The sequence below is a fragment of the Lissotriton helveticus genome, chromosome 12 (assembly GCF_964261635.1).
Source record: "Lissotriton helveticus chromosome 12, aLisHel1.1, whole genome shotgun sequence".
Taxonomy (NCBI): domain Eukaryota; kingdom Metazoa; phylum Chordata; class Amphibia; order Caudata; family Salamandridae; genus Lissotriton; species Lissotriton helveticus.
In genome coordinates, this window is record NC_136073.1 from 264,540,924 (window position 1) to 264,564,983 (window position 24,060).

The 24,060-nt window shown below is 49.4% G+C and overlaps 1 protein-coding gene across 9 annotated transcripts in view; it reads left to right on the forward strand.

Annotated features, from left to right (window-relative positions):
- Nucleotides 1–24,060, forward strand: part of LOC144798737 (uncharacterized) — a 1,654,679-nt gene that overhangs the window by 282,652 nt on the left and 1,347,967 nt on the right. The window lies entirely within an intron of this gene.

The following is a 24,060-nucleotide window of genomic DNA, read 5'->3' on the forward strand; positions in this document are numbered from 1 at the left end:
CTCGACGAGGATTCTGAGTCTCTGCCCGGTGGCGTGTGAGGTCTCACTCTCACAGTTTCATCTGTCCATTTAAAGACTTCTTCCGGAGACTCAAAGAACAGTGTGCGGGACCGGTAGATAACCCTCAGCCTGGCCGGGTACAGCAACGCATATTGAAGCTTAAGGTCCCGGAGGCACGCCTTGGCTGCCAAGAAGGATTGTCGCTGCTGCTGCACCAAGCGCGTGTAGTCAGGAAAAATGAGGATAGAAGCATTATCACAGGTGAGGGAGGACTTAGCCCTGGCCTGCCGCAGGATAGTGTCCCGGGCCATGTAGTTTAGAAATTTGGCAATGATTGTCCGTGGGCGGACTCCCGGGGGAGGTTTCTGCATAAGAGCTCGTGGGCCCGCTCTGCCAAAAAACAGCAAGAGAGCGTATCCGGGGGGAGCCATCCCTCCAGCCACTGGGTCAAGAAGCACTCCACGTTGTCCCCCTCGGATCCCTCCGGGAATCCCACGAAGCGCAGGTTGTTCCGCCGGGCCCGCCCTTCCTCATCCTCGACCCGTAGAGCCAGACCTTTTTGCACCTTCTCCATAGCCGCGATTTTCTTCTTTAGGGTGTGACGTCGTCCTCCACCTCCGAGATGCGGGTCTCGGTCTCGGTAACATGCTCTACCGCTTTCCGCAGGTCTTGTCGCAACAGGGTGACATCGGTTCCCACGGCCCCGATCTTGGCGTCCAGCATGTCCATGGACTGGGTAATGGCCGCCATGAGCACCGCGTTGTCAGGAACCTAGCTCTGCAATCCCGCTGTCCCGACAGCAGCTCCCGCACCAGTGTACTTGTCTAGTGTGCCCTGCTTGGTGGTACCGCCACCTCATTTATCACGCGTCATCTTGGTGCAACGTGTTCCGTCAAGTTCAGAGGCCACCAGCCGGCGGGCCAAGCATATATAGCAGTGCAGAGATCGAGCAGTGTGTCCACCAGACCAGTAACCGCCCCCTCAAGGACCCCAAGTTAGCTGTGGCTGTCCTGAGGACCCCAGGGCACTGTAAGATCGCCCCCACTTCAATGCCGGGGGGCCACACCCTTCTCCGCTGTGGCCCGATCCGACCACCGACTCACACAGATGGCCCCTTCAAGGGGCAAGTACACCCCTCCACCCCAAGCTCTTCGTCGTGCGGCTGGCCAGCGATTGATAGCCGTGCCTTCCTCTTTCTCTGCCACTTCAAAGTCACCACCGCCCAGGAGACTCCACCAGGGCCAGGTTGCACACACCACAATATTATGTCCCTGTGGCCCCAACCTCCGCCGCCACCGCGGCCCGAACTGACCACCGAGCCCACTGGGTCCGAAGCCAATGCCGCAGTAGAACGATGACCTCCGGAGGGGGAGGGCGCGCTCTCACCTCACTGGCTCCCCCCTGCCCGCAACTCCGCACCAGGGTCTAAAGACTCACCACGGCTGGCCCGGAATGGAGAAGCTTGGCCGCCGCGTCCCTCAGGGCCTCCCAGCCTAGGAAAGCTGTCACCGCCAGCAGGCCGCCCCCAATCCGCCTGTCTCTGGGCTCCCAGGCGGCGCTGCTCGGCTCTCTCCAGCGCCGCTGTAACAGGAGAACCACGTTCCGCCCCTGCACCGCCACAGTCGCGCCGACCTCGAGACCCACACTGCTGGCCAGGCACAGTACAGGAGGCCCCGGCGCCGTCACCGCCGTCCCCTGCTAGGCCGCCACTCCACACCGGGCCACGCCGCCGCTCTCCACGGGCATTAAATAGTGTCGGAGGGCCACCCAGCTGATCGACGGCACCTCCAGTACTCAGCTTGTTGCTGAGACGTCCAGGGGGCAGGATATATATCTGGATATCAGACGGCTGGTCGGAGCGAGCCTAAAGCGCGACAGCCATTGTAGCTGGTCAAGCCATGCCCCCCCACTTATTCCAATTTTAAGAAAAGAACATGATTACATGAACAAATAGGGACTTGTCAACGAGGACCGAACATAGAATGCTCTCCTCCTGTTGCCAGGTAAGACAACATACTGAATAAGCATCCAATCGTACTCCATCCTACAGTTACATTAAGTTTAAGGGAGAGTTCGTGGGGCAGGGGGGTGGAGGGCGGGAGATGGGTAAAAAGTTGTAAGTTCATAAATAAAGGGGATACCAGCTCTGATAAACAGTTAACAATTTCTCGTTCAAACCAAGCAACTGTACGCTATGTAAGATGCTGGAATTATTGGGAAGAGATTGTAAGTGCTTGTAACTGATATTGCTGGTAACCGCACAAAAAATCAATAAAAAGACGTTTAAGAATAAAAAAAAGTGGAATGGGGACTGCGAATGAAGTCAGGACTTGGAACAGGAGACTCAGAGGAGCTGGGGACACAGGGAACCACCCTAGGTAAGGAACCCCACAGAGGCTGTGTGCAGAGTGGGAACACAGCCACGTGTCCAATAGAAGTCAATGGGAAAGTCGCAGTTGCAGTTTTAAAGAAGAACGACCCTTCCTAAAGGACCCTGAAGAAACCCCGTGGAAGACAGAAGGTTGGAGAGTCATCCCACCCGTGGATACCCCAGGAACCTGGATACCTACACCAGGGAAGCCGGATACATAGGTGCGAAGTGACGTCGTAAACCTTCGTAGACCACAATGGAGGACTCCAGGGACGATGCAGCTGTAGAAGACGGTGACCTTGTCGCTGCAGCTGGGAGTACTAGGCAACACTGAGGAATACCAGGAACCGTGCAGGAGCTGTCCCATGCCGTAAGTCAAGAACCAGGGGTTCGGTGTCTGGTGGGAGTGCCAAAAAGCCTTGGCAGCTGCAACAGGGTGGAAAGCAAGCTAGGCATGAAGTTGGGTCCGGCAAGGTCCAAGGGACTCACCACCAACAGGATAGTAAGAGCAGGTCCCGAGCTAGCAGGGGAGCTCACAGGAGCAGAAGAAGACCCTCAAGAGGACCCACTGGCTGTAGTCGAAAGAGGACCTCGAGCAGCTAGCCTTGAAGGAAGGCTCACGGTGCAGAGGATGCAGTGAGGATGCTGAACTTGGCAGGAAAAGATGCTGGAGGCTTCAGTGTCTTGTAGCTTGAAGATCTCTGGAGTGCAGAGCCAATCAGCCTTGGCAACGGCAAGTCAACCCAATGCACAGGTGTTTGATCCCAGCAGTTCCGACAAGGGATACTGGCCTCAAAATTGCAGAGAGCACAGATCAGCCCTTGAGGGAGTTGCAGAACCAGCACCTGTGTTGCTGAGCCTTTCGAAGTCCGAGGGATGTCAGGAGAATGTTATGTTATGTTATGTTATGGGAATTTGTAAAGCGCACAGCTGCCCCAGCAAAGGGGCGTCCCGGCGCTGATCCTAAACAAAACACAACAGAGAAACAGAAAGACACCCGGGTTTTAAGGGAACAAATGAGTTTTAATGGCTTTCCTAAATAGGTACAGCTCATTTATTTCTCGAATATGGCCTGGTAGGGTGTTCCATAGCTTAGCAGCTAGGAACCGGAAGGAGCGTCCACCGGCTCTGCCTCGCTTGAACCGGGGGACTTCAACCAGATTCTGGTCAGCTGAGCGTAGAGCCCGTGTAGGCACATACATCTTCAGCAAAGGTTTTAGCATTTTAGGGGTTGACTGTTTTAAGATTTTAAAAGAGATACATAGAACCTTGAACTGTATTCGCTGGGCTACTGGAAGCCAGTGGAGTTTGCAAATGGTTTTGGAAGTAGAGCTGAAACGCGGCAGGCCTGTTAAAGCTCTTGCAGCCGCATTCTGAATGCGTTGCAGACGGGCAGTTTCTGCTTTATTGGTACCAAGAAGCAGAGAGGAGGCATAGTCCAATCTGGACAACACCGTAGATTGGATAATAACTTGTCTGGTATCTGGGTCGAAAAATTTCAATATTGCTTTTAAACTACGTAGTATACCGAAGCACGCAGCGGCAACTTTTTTTGTTTGGGTAATAAAGCTTAGAGCTGGATCTAACCAGATTCCCAGGTTCTTTACTTCTGGCTTAGGTGCAGGAGCTTTTCCCAAATTAGAAGGCCACCAGTGGTCTCCCCAAAGTTCCGGGTTTCTGCCCACCAGTAGCACCTCCGTCTTGGCGGCGTTAAGTTGTAGACAGTTGGCTGTTAGCCACTCTGCTACAACAGCCAGGCCTGGCTTGAATTTGAGATGATCCATATCAATTCCTTCCGATAGAGCGACCGCTAGCTGCGTGTCGTCGGCGTACGACACGATGTTAAGGTCCCACGCTTTGGCGACAGCAGCCAACGGCTGGACGTACAAATTGAACAGGGTGGGGCTCAATGCCGAGCCTTGAGGAACCCCCTGCTCAATAGGGTACGCCTTAGAGAGGAAGGGAGGTGTGGAAACACGAAATGACCTGTTGGTCAGGAAAGACCTAAACCAAGCGAGGGCCACATCAGTGATCCCTGCCTCTTCAAGCCGGCGGAGCAGGATCTGGTGGGAGACAGTGTCAAACGCGGCACTGAGATCCAATAGGATCAGTGCCGCCGTTTGGCCCTGGTCAAGAGAGGCCCGAAGGTGCTCTGTCATAGCCAGGAGCGCCGTCTCCGTGCTATGAATTAGAGTGGTCAGCTTTGTTGCGGTGCCTGCAGATGCAGGAGTGTGACTCCTTCACTCCAAGGGAGATTACTTCGGGTGTCCTTGATGCCTACAGGTCTGTTGAAGATGCTGGAAGATCCACAGACACAGACGACGAAGAAGACTTGCAGATCAGCCGGACCAGGAGCAGCAGGATTCTTCCTTGATGCCATCCCGGTTCCAAGCGAAGTCCAAGTGTCCAGACGGTCGAAGAGTGATGTAGTTTCAGGCTTGAGTTTTGTCCCAGGACAAATCTGAGAACCTACCCACAGGTAAGCCCTTAAATACCCTAGGAAGGGTGTTAGGACAACTCTGGGGTTCCTCCCAGGGAAGTGCTAAACAGACGGGAGGATACTCCCTGGTCCTTTGTCTAGTTTTGTGCAAGAGCAGGAGCCAAAGGCTCTCTGAACTGGTTCAAACTGGAGTGTGCAAGGAGGGCACCAAATGTGCCCTTTAAAGCAGTCTGGTGGCCCTGGCAAGCACCCGCTCCCCAGCCCAATACAGTAAGTCCTGTCTGGGAGGTGGTCACACCTCTCTGTGACAGGAAACTTATTTTTCTACCTTCCCTTGCTGGAGCTGAGGTAGGCAGCAGAAGGGCAGAATTGTGTTGGGGTCAGCAGCAGCACTAGCTTGCTGGCAGACCCTGAAAGGCCGTTACCGGCAGTACTATGGGCTTCCTGGAGGAGCACCCCCAGTGCATGGAATGATACTTCCAACACCAGTAATGGTCTTGGGGTATGATTCCAACATGTTTGATACCAAACATGCCCAGGTTCAGCACAGCTACTACATAGTTAGCCATCACATAATGAAAGATGGCCAGAATGTTGATCAAATTGCTGGCCGCACTTACAAAGCCTGGAGAATCGACTCCGGGATTTGTAGGAGTGTCCTGCTCATGCAGGGGTACCCACACACTTCATGACTGAAATGCATGTCCTAGGGGTGACTTATAGTTTTTAAGTGTAGTGACCTCAGATATAAGAAAACGTATGGCAGGCTCTACAGTCCTGAGAGCAGGGTGCTTGGTTATAAGTGTGAGGGTGCCCCTGCATGAGCAGGACACCCTTACAAACCCCGGAGTCGATTCTCCATGCTTTGTAAGTGCAGTCAGCCATTTTAATACATATGCTGGACATCAGTTGTCACGAGATGTCTATTTATATAGTGGCTGCACCGAACCCAATAATTGTTTGTATCTAGCATATTGGAATCATACCCCATAACCGATTCGGTAACAGCCTTTCAGGGTCTGGAAGCAAGCTAGTGTTGCTGCTGACCACAGGCACAAATCTGCCCTCCTGCTGCTGAGCTGAGCTTGAGCAGGGGATGGTAGAACAATAGGTCTCCTGTTACAGGGAGGTGTGAACACCTCCCAGACAGTACTTAGTGTATTGATCTGGGGTGGGGGCACTTTCCACTGCCCCCAGACTGCTTTAAAGGGTACATTTGGTGCCCTCCTTGCATACTCCAGTTTGAACTAGTTCAGGGAGCCCTTTGCTCCTGCTCTGGTGTGAAACAGGACAAAGCACATAGGAGTAGGCTTACCTCTGTCCAGCCCCTCCTCTGGGTAGGACCCCAGAGTTGTTACAACCCTTACCTGTGGGTGGGTCCTCAGATTTGTCGTGGGACAAGACTCAACCCGGGAATTATGTTGCTCTTCGACCATCTGGACACTTGAACTTATTTGGACTTCGATTGGAACCAAGACTGTACCAAGGAAGTCTCCTGCGGCTCATGGTCTTGTGGATATTCAAGACGTCTTCGTCGTCTGTGTCTGTGCTTTTTCCATGTTCTGCAACAGACCTGTGGGCACCAAGGACACTGGAAGAAATCTCCCTTGGAGTGAAGGAGTTTCTCCCCCGCATCTACAGGCACCACAACAATGGCGAACGGTCTACTGCTGCCGTCGGCCTACAGACTTCCCGAGGCTTAGCAACACAGGTTGTGGTTCTGCAACTCTCTCGAGGGCAGACCTGTCCTCTGCAATTTTTATTGAAATAATGGGGTCAAACCCAGTGGTATGTCAGAGGACCTGGGTATCAAGTGCTATATAAGAAAAATGGTCCTTGACCTAACTCAGTCAAAAACAATTAATGAAAACAATATTACAAATTGCAGGAATCAATCCTATGGAAAAAATGGAGAACAAACATATACATACATACACAGCCAAATGCTTATACAATCATTTGTAGTATCCAAAATACTTTTTTCTCAAAAGACACACAATTTCTCTTAGAAGAATTAATTACCAAAATTATTTATTTACATTCAATCAAAAAGAATCAATACGAGCTGGGGAATACTGTCAAGTGCAGTAAGAGAGTGCAGAAATAAGTGCTCATGTGAAGGGGTACAATTCTCTTAGCAGAATGGAACAACGGGCCTGCCCCAAACAGTTTGTCATATGTTGTTAAACACGTCTGTCAGAATGGGAGGGGACCTAGGTTGCTGAAGAAAGGGGGTAGCCCCAGCAATGAGTTAGGCAACCCGTCAATGGTGCGCCAACCCCTCAATGGTGTGCCATGTCTAACAGGTCTGTTAGACGGTACTCGTACAAGGACGCATCGCCTTGCCTATCAGAACCATTGCTGGATTGAAACCAAAGGGTGTAGAGTAGAGTCGTCTCTCTCCCCTGTCTTTGTCTTCCACTCCGTTGTTATAGCGGGTTGGATTGGGAACTAATCTCCCTATGTGGCGCTTTCTTGAATAAGGCCACGTTAGAATTTGTGAGACAAAAATTGGAAATATTGTGGCACACCATTGACGGGTTGCCTAACTCATTGCTGGGGCTACCCCCTTTCTTCTGCAACCTAGGTCCCCTCCCATTCTGTCCTGAAGAAGACCCATTGCTGAGTTGTCCTGAAGAAGACCCATAGCTGAGGTGTCAATCCTCCCATATCAGCGCCAGGGTCGAAACGTCGACGATCTACTCCCCTTGTTTGGGGCCTGCACTTTTTTGTTTTTCCCCTTTCCTCCCCCACTCTTTTTTGCTTGTCTGCACAGAGGCAGTGATACTGTGACAGACGTGTTTAACAACATATGACAAACTGTTTGGGGCAGGCCCGTTCCAATCTGCTAAGAGAATTGTACCTTAGTTTAATTTAAATCATTTGGATTTTCTTCGTGAATCTTTCCTTTCCCTCTTCACTTGAGCACTTTTTTCTGCACTCTCTTACTGCACTTGACAGTATTCCCCAGCTCGTACTGATTCTTTTTGATTGAATGTAAATAAATAATTTTGCTAATTAATTCTTCTAAGAGAAATTGTGTGTCTTTTGAGAAAAAAGTATTTTGGATACTACAAATGAATGTATAAGCATTTGGCTGTGTATGTATATATATATATATTTGTTCTCCATTTTTTCCATAGGATTGATTCCTGCAATTCGTAATATTGTTTTCATTAATTGTCTCTGCAATTTTTAGGCCCCTATCCCTCGTTGGAACCGCTGGGACCGAACCCCTTTGCACCGAATCGACTTGCTGTTGCCAAGGCTGGTTGACTCTGCACTCCAGAGATCTTCGGGCTACAAGAAGTTCCAGCCTCCAGCATTCCTTTCCTCCAAGATCAGTGTCCTCAAAAGATCCTCTGCACAGCGGGCCTTCATCTTTGGTGAGCTGCTCGAGGTCCTCTTGCGACTCGCGTGTGTTCGGCCTGTGGGTCCTCCTGAGGGTCTGCTAATGCTTCAGTGGACTGCCCTGCTTGCTTGAGGCCTGCACTGACTCTCCTGGTGTGGGAAAGTCCCTTGGATCTCGCTGGTCCGAACATTGTTCCTTCTTCGTCTTCCATGCCAGTTGTGACAACCAAGGCTTGTTGGTGCTCCCGCTGGACACCAAACACCTAGTCACCGACATCCAATGTCGGACAACTCGTGCATGGCTCCTGGTCTTCCTCAGCAACGCCTGGTCCTCCCAGCTACAGTGACAAGGTCACCGTTACATCTTCTGAACTTTCCGACATTGGTGGAAATTGTGTCTTCGTGTCTCCTGGTCATGTCCAAGTGGCATAGAGTCTGTCCCCTCTGCTTGCAGGTTCTTCACTTCCCGAATCCATCCTTGGATTCCATCAGACTTCTTCTCTGTCTTCTCCAGAGGCATTTTCGCCCAAGTCTTCCATTCTCATCTACGGAGGTTTCCGACGTCTCTTCACCCCTATGCACCTGGCTTCCCTGGTTGGTGTAGGTAACCTGGTACCCGGGGCATCCACAAGTGGGTTGGCTCTCCAACTTTTCATCCTCCAAGGGAATTTTTCCGAGTCCTCTGGGAAGGGTCCTTCTCCAAAACTGCAACAGCAACTTCATTGTTGACTTCCATTGGGCACCCAGCTGTGTTTCCACTCTGCACACCGCCGCTGTGGGATTCGTGGGTACTTACCATTGGTGGTTCCTTGTGTCCCGGCTCCTCTGGGTCTTCCGGTCAAAGTCCCATTTTCTTTTGCAGTTTTCATTCTGTTTTTTAGTATATGGATTGGTCTCCCCTGGAGACCACTGCATTTTGTGCTACTTACGTGAATGCATTTGAAGTATTCATATACCAATGTGTTAGTGAGTGTTGTGTAATAAATAAAAGTATTTTTGTTATAAACACTGGGTGGTTGCATTTCATTTAACTTACACTACAGATTAAACTGATAAAACAAGCTGCTTAACACTCCTTCAAGGTAAGGCTAAAGGCTGTTCTCCATAGCTACCACTTTGAGAGATTTCTATGGCTATTAAAGACCACTAAAATCACCACAAGAGTTGCCTGGATAAGTGCAAGGTGCACCACTTGAATAAGTGTGCACCATATACTAAACCAGCCTCCTACAATTCCCAACTGGATGGCCCTGATCATCATATTTCATTTATTCTACCTCTAGACATGTCAACTTCACTCCACGTGTCCCCCCTTGTCATTTTGAACATATTTTATTTCTTTTTTAAGGCTAATCACCATACGTTAACTCCAAATATCCCCCATTCTTTTGCTAGTGATCCTTAGCTCTTTCTTCAAGGCTCTTGTCTAATATTTCTTTTTCCCCCACTGCGTTTAAACAAGTAAAGCTGAGATCACCCTCACTCATCATTAGATTCTCGTTTTCTCTTTTAATGTTGTTGATTAGGGTGGGCCACCAAAGTTTAACCTCTAAAGACAGCATGGTCTAACAGGGTTGGTTTATGAGAGATTTAAAAGAGGTGAAAAGAGATACACTGGAATTCCAAAAGCAGTGACTGAAAACTAAAGCCTGGTTTGCTGTGGGATAAAAGAAAGCAGTACAGTTATTGTTTATCCTAATTAACCCTTGTCTAATAAGCAATAGGCCATTTACTATGAATGGGCCACAATCATATAGTCTAAAAGCGGTGATAATGAGAATGAATTGAGTCTGCAAATAACTCAAGGGACACTTTTAACTAGTTAGAGAATTCTAACAGCCCATCAAGATCATCTGATTCTGTAGAAAATTGATGTACTGAGATGAATCGGTTGTTCACTCACAATATTGAGAAAACAAGAGGAGGAATTTTAGCAACTATGGTAGAGGTTAGACTGCCATCAGTGCGCGGTGTCTTTATACATAATCTGCAATCACAGGAGGGCAAGGCTGTCATCTGAGCAAGGAGGCGTGAATTACATTCTTTTGAATTTAACTTTTGAAACAAGTTCTTCATAATATCCACATATGGGTCACTTGTCAGGCAAAATATAGTTCCTTTTTTTCGAAAACCGACACAGTTGCCTCCATCTGGATTCAAAATGGATTCAGCGAATTTATCCTGCTATACTGCAGCCACCCCATTGTGAATTGTGCTACATCTTTAGGCTCTCCTGTTTTCAGTTTCTATTTTTGGTAAATTCTGGTGGGATTTTTTCAGTGTTTTCAAGTGATTTCAATACCTTAAAAAACAGTGATTAACAGTAGTTACACATTTTTCACTTGATCATAAACATCGGAAAAACATGGAACTGTTTGCTTTTATTATTGCCTGCTGTTGGACTTGGCCCTTTTTGGCTAAAGTTCCTTAAACTTTTTTGCCTTCCTCCTAAACCTTTTCGTGACATTGTGTTGCTGACTTAGATGCTTCGGGCACTTTGCCACTGCTGATCAGTGTCAAAGTGCAAGTGCTCCCTGTATAAAGAGTTATGGTAATTGGTTGTCCATAATTGGTATGTTTGTCTTACTAGTAAAGTCCCCTAGTAAAGTGCACTTTGTGTGCCAGGGCTGGTAATGCAAATGCTACTAGTGGGCCTGCAGCACTAATTGTGCCACCCACACAAGTAGCCCTAAAAAGATCTCAGGCCTGCCACTGCAGTGCCTGTGTGCAGTTTGTTAACTGCCTTGTTGTCCTGACAAGTGCACCCACTTGCCAGGCCTTACCCTTCCCTTTTTATGCACATCAGATCCCCCTATAGTAGGCCCAATACAGGGTACATTGTATGAGAAAGGTAGGACATGTACTGAGGTGTGTACCATGTCCTGACAGTGAAATAGTGCCATATTTGTTTTTCACTGTTGCAAGGCCATCTTGCCCATAGGACAGTATGGGGAATGCTGTGTCACATGTTTCCAGCATATCTTCCCACAGGCATAAGATGGAGAGATGGAGTTTAGTGAGCAGGGGTTATCTAAGAGTGTGTCCCTTCTTTCCCTGACTAGAAGCAAGGGTCCCTATTTGAAATAAGGTACCTACCTCAGCCAACTAGAGACCCCCAGTTCTAACAACTGCTTTCTGCACTGATAGTGCATGGTAAGTAGACAGTGAATGTGCAAAGAAATCTAATAATCCGGTTATATGTATGCAATTTCCTTCATTTTGGTGTCTGAAATAAGACCACAATACACTTGATTTTTATTAATTGGTATCGGATTTCTCTCTAATTCTGTCAATTACTTATCATCCATGTTGGTACTCTGATATGCTTAACACATCTTACTCTAGTAAAGTCTGACTGCTCTTTGCCCCACTACCAGGACTGAGCTAAGGATTTATGTGTCGATCTAAGTACATCTATGGGGTACTGTGATACACTTTCCTACACTGATCTAATTTCCCCCCTTTAAATTTCCAAAAAAACAAACATTGACAAATTCAATAGGTTTCACCTGAGATGCAGGTTTTGCCAATGCATATTTATTGCTGATCAGATAAGTTATGAAGCATGTGCACACGTAGCCTGTCATTTTTGCAACTAGTTTTCTGTTGAAGGAAAGCCAAGATGGTCACCACTGCACTCTCATGTGTCATAGTGCATGCATACACAATGCATGTGCACACATAGTGAGGCAGGGCAGCCATGTTTAAATTACCATTCTAAAATGGCTGATGGCAATTTTACCATGTTAGAACATTAAATTAAAATAAAAAAAAAAAAAAAATTACGGGCAGGCACAAATTAAGTTCACGAGTGGTTCAGAAGTACTTTGCAAATGACTGCACCTCTTAAATAAATAAAAAGTTAATATTAAACAGCAAGTGGTATTGGGGAGTGGAGCATAATGGAGCACAAGGAGAGGATGTGGGTGGTGAGAAGATTACATAAACCAGGACAGAGAGCAAGTAAACACAGGCACTCACCCAGGGAAAAAGAAGAGTCCCATGAAGTCAGCAGTTGAAAGATACAGCACATCCAATCCAAACTCCATGAAACCAAAGTGCTCCTGGATGGAAAAACATACCAGAATAGGAAGGAAAGTTATCAAATGAAAAGCAGACACCTGAGTCTGACAACTAACTCATACAACTAAGCTACCCAATCAAGAGCAAGAGTGCTTCCAAGTAACACAAGAAGAACTGTCACCCACCCTAGTCACCAGCAAGTTGGACTATGGGAAAACAGTTTATGCTGAATCACCAAACAACTTACTACAAGACTACAAACCATCCAGAACTCTAGTCAGACTTATTCTTAACCTCCGACACAGAACTCTCATCACACCACACCTCAGGGAACTACACTGGCTTCTGATACTCAAAGGCAATTCAAACTCATACGCTACGCAACTCAGGCCCCACCTGTGTGAACAGTTGCATCTCCTTCCACCAACCACCCAAACACCTCCTCTCCGCAGAACACATACTCACATACATCCCATGGATATACAAAGCCAGATCAGGAGGGCAGGTAATCTCTTACTTGCTCATAAAGCAGGGAAAGACCTCGCATTCCACATCAGAGCCCCCTCCTCTTCTTGAATTCCACAAAAAAACTGAAGACCTGGCTTTTCAATTAAATAATCTATAATAGGCATGGCTAGGCACATACACACCTGCTCATGGCCAGGATACCCTCAAAGGAGATAGTGTGTTTTGCAAATACACACTACATAACATAAAATGGGCTGACGCATAGCCAACTGAAAGTAAATGTGTATGTATTTGAAGCAAATATTCTTGCTAACTTACAGCTAAAGTGTTCGGTAATGGAGACCTAAAACGGAATGTTACCACCCAGGGGCCTGCTGTCCGTTTCAGAGTTTCAAAATTAAAAAAGGCACTTTTGGAGCCATCAAACCTAGGGCTCTCAAAAATTTGAAAGGTTTGTGTCTCAGTCAAACCTCATATTTCTAGTGGCCCTAAACAGCCTAACCACTTTATCAATACACTGGTATGGATAACACCAGCAGGGCCCTTAATGTGACAGCCCAAGTGGACATTGCAGTGGAATTCTTACAATGTATGATGTACTAAGACCTAAATAAACAGTATTCAGACTGCCTCCTCACTCACTTCCACAGCTCCAGGTACTACATGCTGAAGATGGTGAAGATCTGATTGTATATGGCACATTAGCCAATGTGAAAGTATCACCTTCTGGATCGACTGTAGATTTTGTTCCATTAATTCAGTTGTTCCAGAATACAGCACATTTAAACAGTTCAATTTGGCTCCTACAAAGGTGGCAGCATAGTGTGAGCGAAAATGCCTCTTTCTCCTGATTGACTGCCGCAAATGATGTGAGGTCTTCAACTAAGCCACAACCACTCTGGGAGGGATGGCGGGACCTTTGGTTCGTAATAGAACAAGGAAGAGGTGACAAGACTTAATTAGGTTTACGACAAGTAATCTAGACAATGCAACATCACCTCTTCTATTTCTATTACACAGTGAGGCTTTACCACAAAACCTACACCAATGTTGAACATTTCCAAACAGAAAAGACACCTAAACAATACGAGCCATGCAACACCTTCTATCACCAGCAACATCAGAAGAGACCACAACATCAGTAGCGTACAAGCAGAGTGCTAAGGAGTATCAAGCACAGAAGATGAAGGGGCAGTTCCAGAAGGCACATCACAAACCCCAGGCAAGGTCACCTTGAAGAACAAAATCCATTTCAACACACCATACCCGTCTAATGACAAAGAAAGACAGGAAAAAGAACAGAAATACAAGTCAGAAAGTACAGGCAAGACACGTATGCATCCAATAGCACAACACAGAAAAGGATGAGGCAGCATGCAATATAAATGCATGCCGGAGAAAGTACAGAGGAGTCACAAAGCATGCCACCATGATCAAAGCTTCCCCAACCAATGGGCAAGGGTGCTGTGGTTACCAGGGAGACAACCCTGTACAACCAGCCATCTGAAAGAAGTAGATCTGGAAGCTGAAAGAGGAAACCTGCAGCACCAGGAGAACTATGAGCAAACCATAGGAGTGAATCGGCACTCCATAGCCCAAAGACAGATGTCAGGAAAGAGAAAAGCAGTTAGGACATCAACACCCAGATGTGCGAAGAAGAACTCCAAGACGAAGTACCAGACCAGGGACAACATGAAAAGACATCACATCGGAGCACGCCATGCAGAGCAGCTCCCAACTAGCAAGCATCAACATTGCCAACTGTAGCCAAAGACAGGACAACACCAAGGAGAGCAGAAGAGTCAGAACATCCAAAGACCCCATCAAGAGTTGTGCCACAAAGAGAAAAACACAGGTACTCCATTCCAAACTCCTGGAGCTCTCAAAGCACCAGAGGAAACCACAGAAACATGGAAATGCCCGAAGCAGACCCATGACCTGCAAAGTATCAACCTGTACCTGGACACTTGGCTGACAACTAGAAGACCACACCAAATGTCCCACATGGTCAACAGAGCAAAAGGTAGGCTCAGACCAACAACTACACACACTTGCCTGGAGCAAAGAGGATATATAGCAAGATTCAACACTCTACAATCTTTCTGAAGATGTATGGCCAGCCGATGAACAAAAGGAGATAGAAGCAACTGATGAATAGGAATGCATGAAGAGGAACACCATCCAAGTATAAAACCCCCAAACGAAGTGTTACACATGTACAAGGCCCAAAGGCACCACAGAAAAATGACTAGTGCTTGAGAAACAGAAGTCGAAAATGTGAGAATGGACACCTGGAAAATGGGGAGAAAAGCATGCCTCAGTGAAGTGCTGAACTCCAAAAGCTGCTGACAGAGACTCCAAAGGTACCAAAGCACAAACAATGGAAAGGCCTGATTCAGCCTACAGAGCAATGGCACCAAATATTTACTAGATATAAGGCTTGATTTAGAGATTGGCAGCTGGAGTACTCCATCAAACCATGACAGATAGTCTGACCGCCATGTTACAAGTGTCATAGGATACAATACACTTGTAATAAGGTGCACAGGATATCAGTCACCTTGTGACGCAGTGACATATCTGTTAAACGCTAAATAAGGCCCATAGCTTTCAAAGAAACAGTGATGAAGTATATAGTGAGGAATGTTTTCTGATTTTATTATTACAAAATTCATGTTGTACAGCTTTTAGTTCTTTTGGATTACATGTGACATGCCTCACCATTTTGTGGCAAAGTGGGCTATCAATCAATCAGGGAATTGTAAGCACGCTACTCATCAGTGAGGGTCTCAACGCGCTGAGGGGGGGGGGGGGATCAACAGATCTGTTTAGCCAAAGAGCCAGGTCTTGAGGGTCTTCCTGAAGGTGTTCAGGGAGGGACGCATCTGATGTCTGCCGGTAGCTCGTTGCAGGTCTTGGCTGCAATGTGAGAGAAGGATCTTCCGCCTGCTCTGGCTCTGTGGATGCGCGGGGTTTCGGCCAGTGCGAGGTTGGAAGATCAGAGGTTTCTTTTGGGTACATGGAAGTTGATTCTGTCGTTGAGGTATTTGGGTCCGTTGTTGTGTAGGCATTTGTAGGCGTGAGTGAGTATTTTGAAAGTGACTCTTTTCAACACGGGGAGCCAGTGGAGACTTTGTATGTGTTGACTGATGTGTTTGTGTCGGGGGATGCCAAGGACGAGTCTGGCGGCGATGCTCTGTATTGTCTGGAGTTTGCTGAGTAGGGACTTTTTCATGCCGGCGTAGAGTGCCTTTCCATAGTCAAGTCTGCTGGTGATGAGTGCGTGGGTGACTGTCTTCCTTGACTCAGGGGGGATTCACTTGAAAGTCTTGGGGAGGATGCGGAGGGTGTTGAAGCAGCTGGAGGTGACGGTGTTGACCTGTCGGTTCATGGTGAGTGATGAGTCGAGTACGATGCCGAGGTTCTTTGCGTGGTCTGAGGGGGTAGGTGGGCTTCCGAGGGCGGTCAGCCACCAGGTGCTGTCCTTTGTCAGGGCTCATTCAGTCTTCAAGTAAGGTCATTGGCATATGGTAGCCGAGTAAATGAACTGTTTGCTTTAGGTTAGGCTCTTGTGATCTGAGAGTGTCTTGTCCACTTTGAACAGTACAAGTCGCTTGACAGCACTGGTAAAAGTAACAGGAACATGTTTCGGCTGTCCTTGCTGCCTTTCTCAACCACAGAATGCACCATACTTTTCGCATATAAATGCTGTGCACAGGTGTTGCTAATTGCGCGACATAGAAGAGCTATTGCCATTATCTCAAAATTTAAGTTTAAAGTATTTAAAGGCACATTTCTATTTATAAATGGGAAGCATTTTTATGCGGAAAAGTATGGTGTATTCTGTGGTTGAGAAAGGCTGCAAGGACAGCCGAAACGTGTTCCTGTTACTTTTACAAGCTGAAACTCGTTTAGTTCAAATAAACTTGGATAAACTCACCCCCACAAGTGCATCTCCTTGTTCCTTATGAGGCATTGGGAATACGAACCGTGCATTTTGGTACAAGGTTATACCCCAGTCTTAAGGTGCACCCGTCCGAGAGGGCACGGATTTGGGTGTAGTTATGGGAGCTTGAAAAAATAAATAAATATATATTTTCGAAGGCGACAAAAAACACTGGAGCCACGGCCTCTATTCCAAGTGTGATTTATTCAGTCAACACTACGTCCAACACGTTTCGGAGTTAAAACCAATCCTTCATCACGGGTCGGACCGATGCTCCTGTTTTCCAATACTCACTGGAGAGTTTGAATTAATGCATAATTTTGATGACAACAGCAGAAACCACCGAAGGATTTAACTGTGAAAGAATGGCCACCGCTAGTCCCAGAAAGCTGTGAGGACTATCAGACCTACCAGAGGGTGGACCCACCAGAGGGCGATAAAACACGTGACTTGTACTCTCTCTTTTTGTCTGCTTAATCATCTGCACAATGAAACAAGGAGCAGACAAGCTCCGAAACGCGTAGGGCAACTATTGCAATTGAACAGGTTTGGCCGGTTCTTCCAAAATAAAGAATGCTGCAACTACTGGCAGAATTCAGCTGCCTTTGAGTGTGTCCTTGTAGGGGGACACCTGTTGTGAGTGAGGCAAGTAATACATTAACGGAATGCACAGATATAAAACTATATTCAAACAAGGTTATCATGCAGAATGAGAGGGTACGCATTTAGTTGTAAAAATTCTTAAAACAAGCGAAACTGGGAAAAAAGGTTACGCAGTTATATATCTATATCCACTTTAGAAATATTTAACCTTTAAATATAAAAAGAGAAAAGACACCTCTACTTAATGAGGCTCATCTTATTCGAATAGATGTCATAATACTGCCTGTCCCGCGGCTGCGTCACTATGCTATGTTGATTCCAGCCAGTAGTGCTGCGTGAACATGTGAGTGCTTTTCCACAGATAGCACAGCAAATCTTCTCCAGTGGACTGCCTGCAAACAGAGCAGCAGAAGTGGACACTGCTCTTGTCGAGTGGGCTTTAACTTTCTTCTCCAGAGGTTTGTCCGTTTGGTATGGCAAAATTGGATTGTCACTTGTAAGAAACTGGCTCTATATGTACTGCACCAAAGTGAGGTACAGTGTGTATAGAGTCCAAGGGTCTCCAGAGGTTTGGCAGAGGCTAAAGTTAGGTAGGTCCTTACTCTCTTAAGTGGTAGCTTGGTCGAGCAGTACGACAGTATCAGAGGAAAGTGTAAAGCATTTGATGTACACACTCAGTCAGCAAATGGTCTCACACAGTCAAGAACTTACCCCTAGGCCAATTGTTTTGTATAAAAAAATATAGTGTTGTTTTATTTCTAGAACCAAGCAAGCCTGGTGCAGGTCAGCATAAAAATACTTTACAGTAGTAAATTACTTGTATGAACACAGTTCAAAATAGCAGTGTTACTTGTACTGGTTTTGGTTAAAGTTTTAAGAAAGCAGTTTGCAACACATTGCAGGTATGGTACATTCAATTGAATGGGCTTTTAAGTAAAATACAGTTAATTACTTTTCAGATTACTTTTGCTAACACAGGACTGGATCCTAGATTCAGCCCTGGGACATTTCCTGAAAACAGGTGAGTAAATGCGTTTTGGTTAAAGGTACGATTTTTAAGGAATATTATTGCATTTCAAAAGTTGACACAAACTTTTTCACATAGAATCACCAATGATATCCTATGGGAGGAAATTCACTTAGCAGGGACGTTAGGTTATCGTTACTTTTTCTTACTCAGTGCTGGATCCTGTATTCAGCACTGGGACATTTCCTGAAAACAGTTGAGAAAATGCGTTTTGGTTATTCGGCTGATTTTTAAGGAATATTTGTAGTTTTCAAAAGTCGACACTTGGAAACTTTTTGGGAGAAAAAGTGTCTATGTTATCCTATGAGGAAAAATGAGTTTTTTTTTGTATAAACTTTTTATTGATTTTGTGCACACAACAGACAATCTTGGTTCGCATAACAGTTCGTACGGAACACATATAATCATATCACTTCCCTACCATCCCCCGCAACAGTCCCTATCCAAGATATCCCGCCTCCCCCTCTACCCCCACCCCTCCCATGTCAGTGTGCCTCCCTCCCCTCATTACAGTTGTCAAACCGTATAATAATCGGTAGCAGGAACTCCCCTCAGGTCGTTTGTCCACAGATATGGCCAGGTAGGAGCTATTGTTGCTTAAGACCTCCACTCCATCTCCGGGCTCATGGAACCCACTTAATCCGTTCGTTCTGCACCTTCGGGCGCACTGTCTAACTCCCTGTCTCCACCTGACCTACCTCCACCTCCCCTCGCCCCGCGCCCCCTTCCAGAGTCGCCGGTTCGCCAGCCTCTCCGCCCTCCTCAGCCTCCAAAAGTGACTGCAAATCCGTTACAAGCGCGCTCCATGCCCTGGCAGCATCTAGTGCCTTGTCAGCAGCCGTACGCCTAGCTAATTGCAGCCTAAGAGAGCCTTCGCACGTAGCCCATTGCAGGAAGCACCTCCGCCACCTCAGAAAGTTAGGCCCCCCTCTAGACTTCCAATGTAAAGTAAGTTCCCTCTTAGCCATTATGAACCCCAAATCATAGAATTTGCTAGTAATTTTGGTGGCAGGGGTGTGGGGAAACCAGAGTAGCAGGCACGCTACCGCGTCTGCATCCACCCGACGGCCCGCTACCGCGTTCAGGCAAGCGCAAACATCAATCCAATATGTGCCGAGCCCTATGCACGACCAAAACATATGATGAAAGTCAGCATCCTCCGTGGCGCATCGCGGACACAACGATTGTGTACCTCCGAAGATCCGTCGGATTCTGGCAGGAGTCCAGTACGCCCTATGGAGTGTGTAATACTGGACCAATTGAAAGCGAACATTACGGGTGCCCTTCCAGGCCCTGCGCACCAGTTGAGGCCAGGTCGTCTCCGGTATCTGTCGACCAAGGTCAACTTCCCTGCGCTCCCGCAGTCCGTCAAGGGGGGGAGGATCAGCCAGCGCCAGCTTCCTGTACAGGCAGGTGATGGCCTTATAGGTGCCAGCCGCCATCACAACATACTGGCAGCCCAGTGACGTGGGAGGTTCCACCAGCCCCATCTTCCAGCGCCTCTGAATCCCAGCAACCAAAGCCGCATGCAACAGGAAGTCACCCCTCGGCAGACCGAAGGCCTCCTGCAGGGCACCAAACGGTATCAAGGCACCGTCCCTGTATAAATCCCCTAGCATGTAAACCCCAAGGTCCTCCCAGCGGGCAAGCGCCGACCAATCCCCGCCATGCGGGATGGCAGTGCACATACCCAAGGGTATCTCCGGTGCATATGGTGCACGACACCCCACCCGTCTGTGGCTACGCAGCCAACACCTGCGAAGGGTACGCTCTTCAAGAGTCAGCCGCTCTAACCAAAGCTCCTGTTGGAGCACAATAAAGGACAGGACATGGCGCTGCACAATCCGACCCTGCGGGCCGTCTGGTCCTCTAAATTCCCGCGCCACCGCTTGCGTGAGCCACTGAAGCTGAGCAGCCAAGTAATACCATTCGAAGTCCGGCACGGCTAGGCCGCCCTCCTCTCGGGACCTAAGTAAAGTATTCAGGGCTATGCGTCGCCTGCCAGTACCCCAAATAAAGCCTATCACCACAGACCGCAAAGTGCGGAAGAAAGAGGGTGGGGAAAAAATAAAGTAATCGCGGGAGGACCACCATTTTTAACAAAGCTATCCGCCCTGCCACAGACAACGGAAGGACGCGCCAAAACCTCATGCTACCTCTAATGCCCCTCATGGCCCTTCCCACATTCCCCTCGTAAAGGAGCGAATGGGTGTGATATATATGGACTCCGAGGTACTGCAGACAATCCGGTTCCCAGCGCAGGCCATCCAGCACCTCGGGCTGAGCGCAGCGGGAAGTCAAGGGGAAGAGGCAGGTCTTAGACCAATTGACCCGAAGGCCCGATAGGGTCCCGAATTCCTGAAGCAATGCCCGCGCTCCCGTCACGGACGCATCTACGTCTGCCAGGAATAACAAGAGGTCGTCGGCATACAAGGAGATATAATGCAAGTCGCCGCGGGACAGTACCCCGTCAAAAGACCTACCCTGCTGGGCCCGCGCCGCCAGCGGTTCAATCGCCAAAGCGAAAAGGAGCGGGGATAAGGAGCAACCCTGTCTGGTGCCCCGACCGACCAAGCATGCCGCGGATATGGAGCGGCCCGTTCGGACCCTAGCAGTAGCCGACTCATATAGCAACCTCGTCCAACGGACAAAGCCATCCCCCAACCCGAACCGAAGGAGAACGCAGAACAAATAAGGCCATTCTACACTGTCGAATGCCTTTTCAATGTCCACCGACAGCACGGCCGCCCCCGTGGGGCCCTCCCCTTCAACATCCATGACCCTGATCAGGCGCCGTATGCACGTCGAGGTGTTCCTAGTGGGGATAAAGCCCGACTGGTCCGGGTGTACCAGCGAGCACATATGGGCAGTCAGCCTCGTCGCTAAGATCCTGCTCAACACCTTGTAGTCCACCGTGAGCATCGATAGCGGACGATACGCCGTTCTAGCTGTGGGGAGGCCACCCTTTTTCAACAGCGGGATTACAATCGCCTCACGCGCCGACGCCGGCAGTTTACCCTGCTCCCAGGCCTCCCCATAGACCTGGTGGAGGCGAGGCGCCAGGAGATCCACATATGCCGCATAAAACTCCACGGGGAGGCCGTCCCCCCCTGGCGATTTCTTCCTGGCCATATGCTTAATCGCCGCCCTAATCTCCCCCTGTGTAATAGCCGTCCCAAGCGAGGCTCCCTGCTCTGGATCCAGCCGCGGCAGCTGGGCCTCGTCAAGGAAGGCATCCAGTGCCGCAGGGCACTCCGCCATCCGGCTCCGATAAAGTTCCGCATAATAATCCCGGAACTGAGTGTTAAGCTTCAGCTGCGAATGGACCATGCCCCCAGCCGACGTAGCTAGCGACAAAATCGGCGTGCCCCTAGTGTCAGGTTTGGCCAACCATGCCAGCAGTGAGCCGACCCGATCCCGTTCCGCATGCGCTCTGACCATATATTCCCGGTAGTCATGGCAGCGGAGCCTCCCCACCTGGACGGCCACCCGCTCACGAGCCTCCAGCACTTCCTCTCTATTGCTGCCCACCTCACGGCTGTTCCTCTCCGCCTGCCGCAGAGCGGTTTCCTCTCGCGTGATATCAGCCAACAACGTCCGGCGAACCCCCGACGAGGACGAGAGGCCCGCGCCCCGCACCACCACCTTGAAGGCGTCCCACTCAATTGCTCGAGTAGACGCAGTTCCCGAGTTCTCAAGGAAGTAACGCTCAATGCAGTCCTGCAGCTCAGCGTGAAAGACTGGGTCCTCCAGCGTCAGCGGGTTCAGCCGCCATGTGGGAACCGGCTGCCGCTGTCCGGTCCAAAGGACCGTGAGCAGGCAAGGGTTATGGTCCGATATGGTCCGCGCCAGATACTCGCAATCATGCGTAAGCTCCTGAGCCCCATTTGAGCAGAGGAAAGTGTCGAGACGCACATGCAAATCATGCGGTACCGAGTAGAACGAATAATCCCTATCCGTGGGGTGACACGTCCGCCATGTGTCCTGGAGTCCCCAGCGGTCCTGCCAGTCCCTCCGAGCCTTGGCCACTCTACACACCACCGACCGAGCAAGCGGCGGATGGGAACGGTCCATCTCAACATCTGCCACCGAGTTAAAATCCCCACCCATATACACCGTGCTCACAAGCACATCCGGCAGCCGGCTGGACAACACAGAGAAAAACGCAGCCTGATCAAAGTTAGGGGCGTACACACAGCAAAACGCCACATCCCGGCCATCTAGCCTCCCCAACACTGCCACAAATCTCCCTTCCGGATCCACTCTAGTGGTCAATGGCTGAAAGGGGACACCCGCTCGCACCCAAATTAGCACCCCCCTAGCATGCGCAGAGTAAGTAGTATAGAAGAGTTGCCCTCTCCAACGCCGCTGCAGCGCCTGTCCTTCTGCCGAAGTTAAATGCGTCTCCTGTAGGAAAGCCACCTGGACCCCCCTCCGGACTAAATATGCATGTACTTTATACCTCTTCCTCATGGAGTTGAGCCCCCGCACATTCCAGGTAATGCACTTCAGTTCCAGTCTAGCCGCCATCAATGGGCACATAGCAGAGTCCAATCCCCCACATTCTCAACGGCACACTGACAATACCCAGAAACTCAACAATCCCAAAACATCCCCAACCAACTCCCATCCCACCCACCCCCAGAACAGGCATCAAACAATTGTCACCCATCCAAACCCAACCCCCGAGTACGAGAGAAACTCCGGTAAATACCAGAGACTCACAGAGTACGTGAGATCGAGGAGGTGACCACCCACCAGCTGGCCGGACAGCCAAAACCCGTCCCACCAGAAGAGGTCGATCCCGACTAAGAGTAGACCTCCCCCACCCCCTCCCCTGCAGCGCCACCACCCATCAACAAGGCCCAGGACCCAGCACCCCCCACAGGGGGCAGAGCACAGCCACAGTCCTATCCGCCCAGAGAGCAGGACCCCATCCGCCTATAATGTGTCCACCCCACCGGGCCAGCAGACCCCCTTACTGTCCATTACTCAGCGTCCCGTAGTCACTCATCTAGTAGGCCATCAGCTGTCTGCGGTGTGATCTGAGGCAACCCCCCAGATTCCTTGTCCGAAGCCTCATCCGAGCCTCCCGGTTCCGCCTCATCCGAGCCCAACCTGGAGCCCGTGTCCACCACCTGAGTCTCAGGCACCACTCCGGAGATGTCCGACACCGCCTTTAGGGCATCTCTCCTCTCCTGCGCAGTCTGTGAGGCCGAAGGGGATCTCCTGCCCTGTTCCCTCCTCCGATTACGCCTGCTCCTGCGCGGCCTCGGCCGGGCCTCAGCGTTCTCCGTCCAGGCACCCGAACCATCCCTGCCCGCTCGGTACCGCTCCAACCATTGCCAAGCGTCATCCAGGGAATCACAGAACGTCGCCACTCCGTCCACCAGCACCTTCAGGCGGGCTGGAAACAGCAGGGAGTATTGCACCCCCTCATCTCGGAGAGCCCTCTTGACGGCGACAAAGGAAAAACGGCTGCGCTGGACCTCCTGGGAGTAGTCTGGAAAGATCGACACAGATGCGTTGTCCACCTTGTAAGGACCAGCCAGTCTGGCCTGCCGCAGTATAAGGTCCCGGTCCCTGAAGTGGAGCAGCCGAGCTATCACCAGCCGGGGAGGACGACCCGGGGCCAGGAGACGAGCCGGGACTCTGTGAGCCCTTTCCAAGGTGTAGAAGTGCGTCAATCCCTCAGGGACCACCACGTCCCGCAGCCAGTTCTCCAGGTACGCAACCGTGTCGTCCCCCTCAATATTTTCAGGCAGGCCCACTACGCGGATGTTGTTTCGTCTGTTGCGCCCTTCTGCGTCAGCCGCTCTCCGCTCCAACTG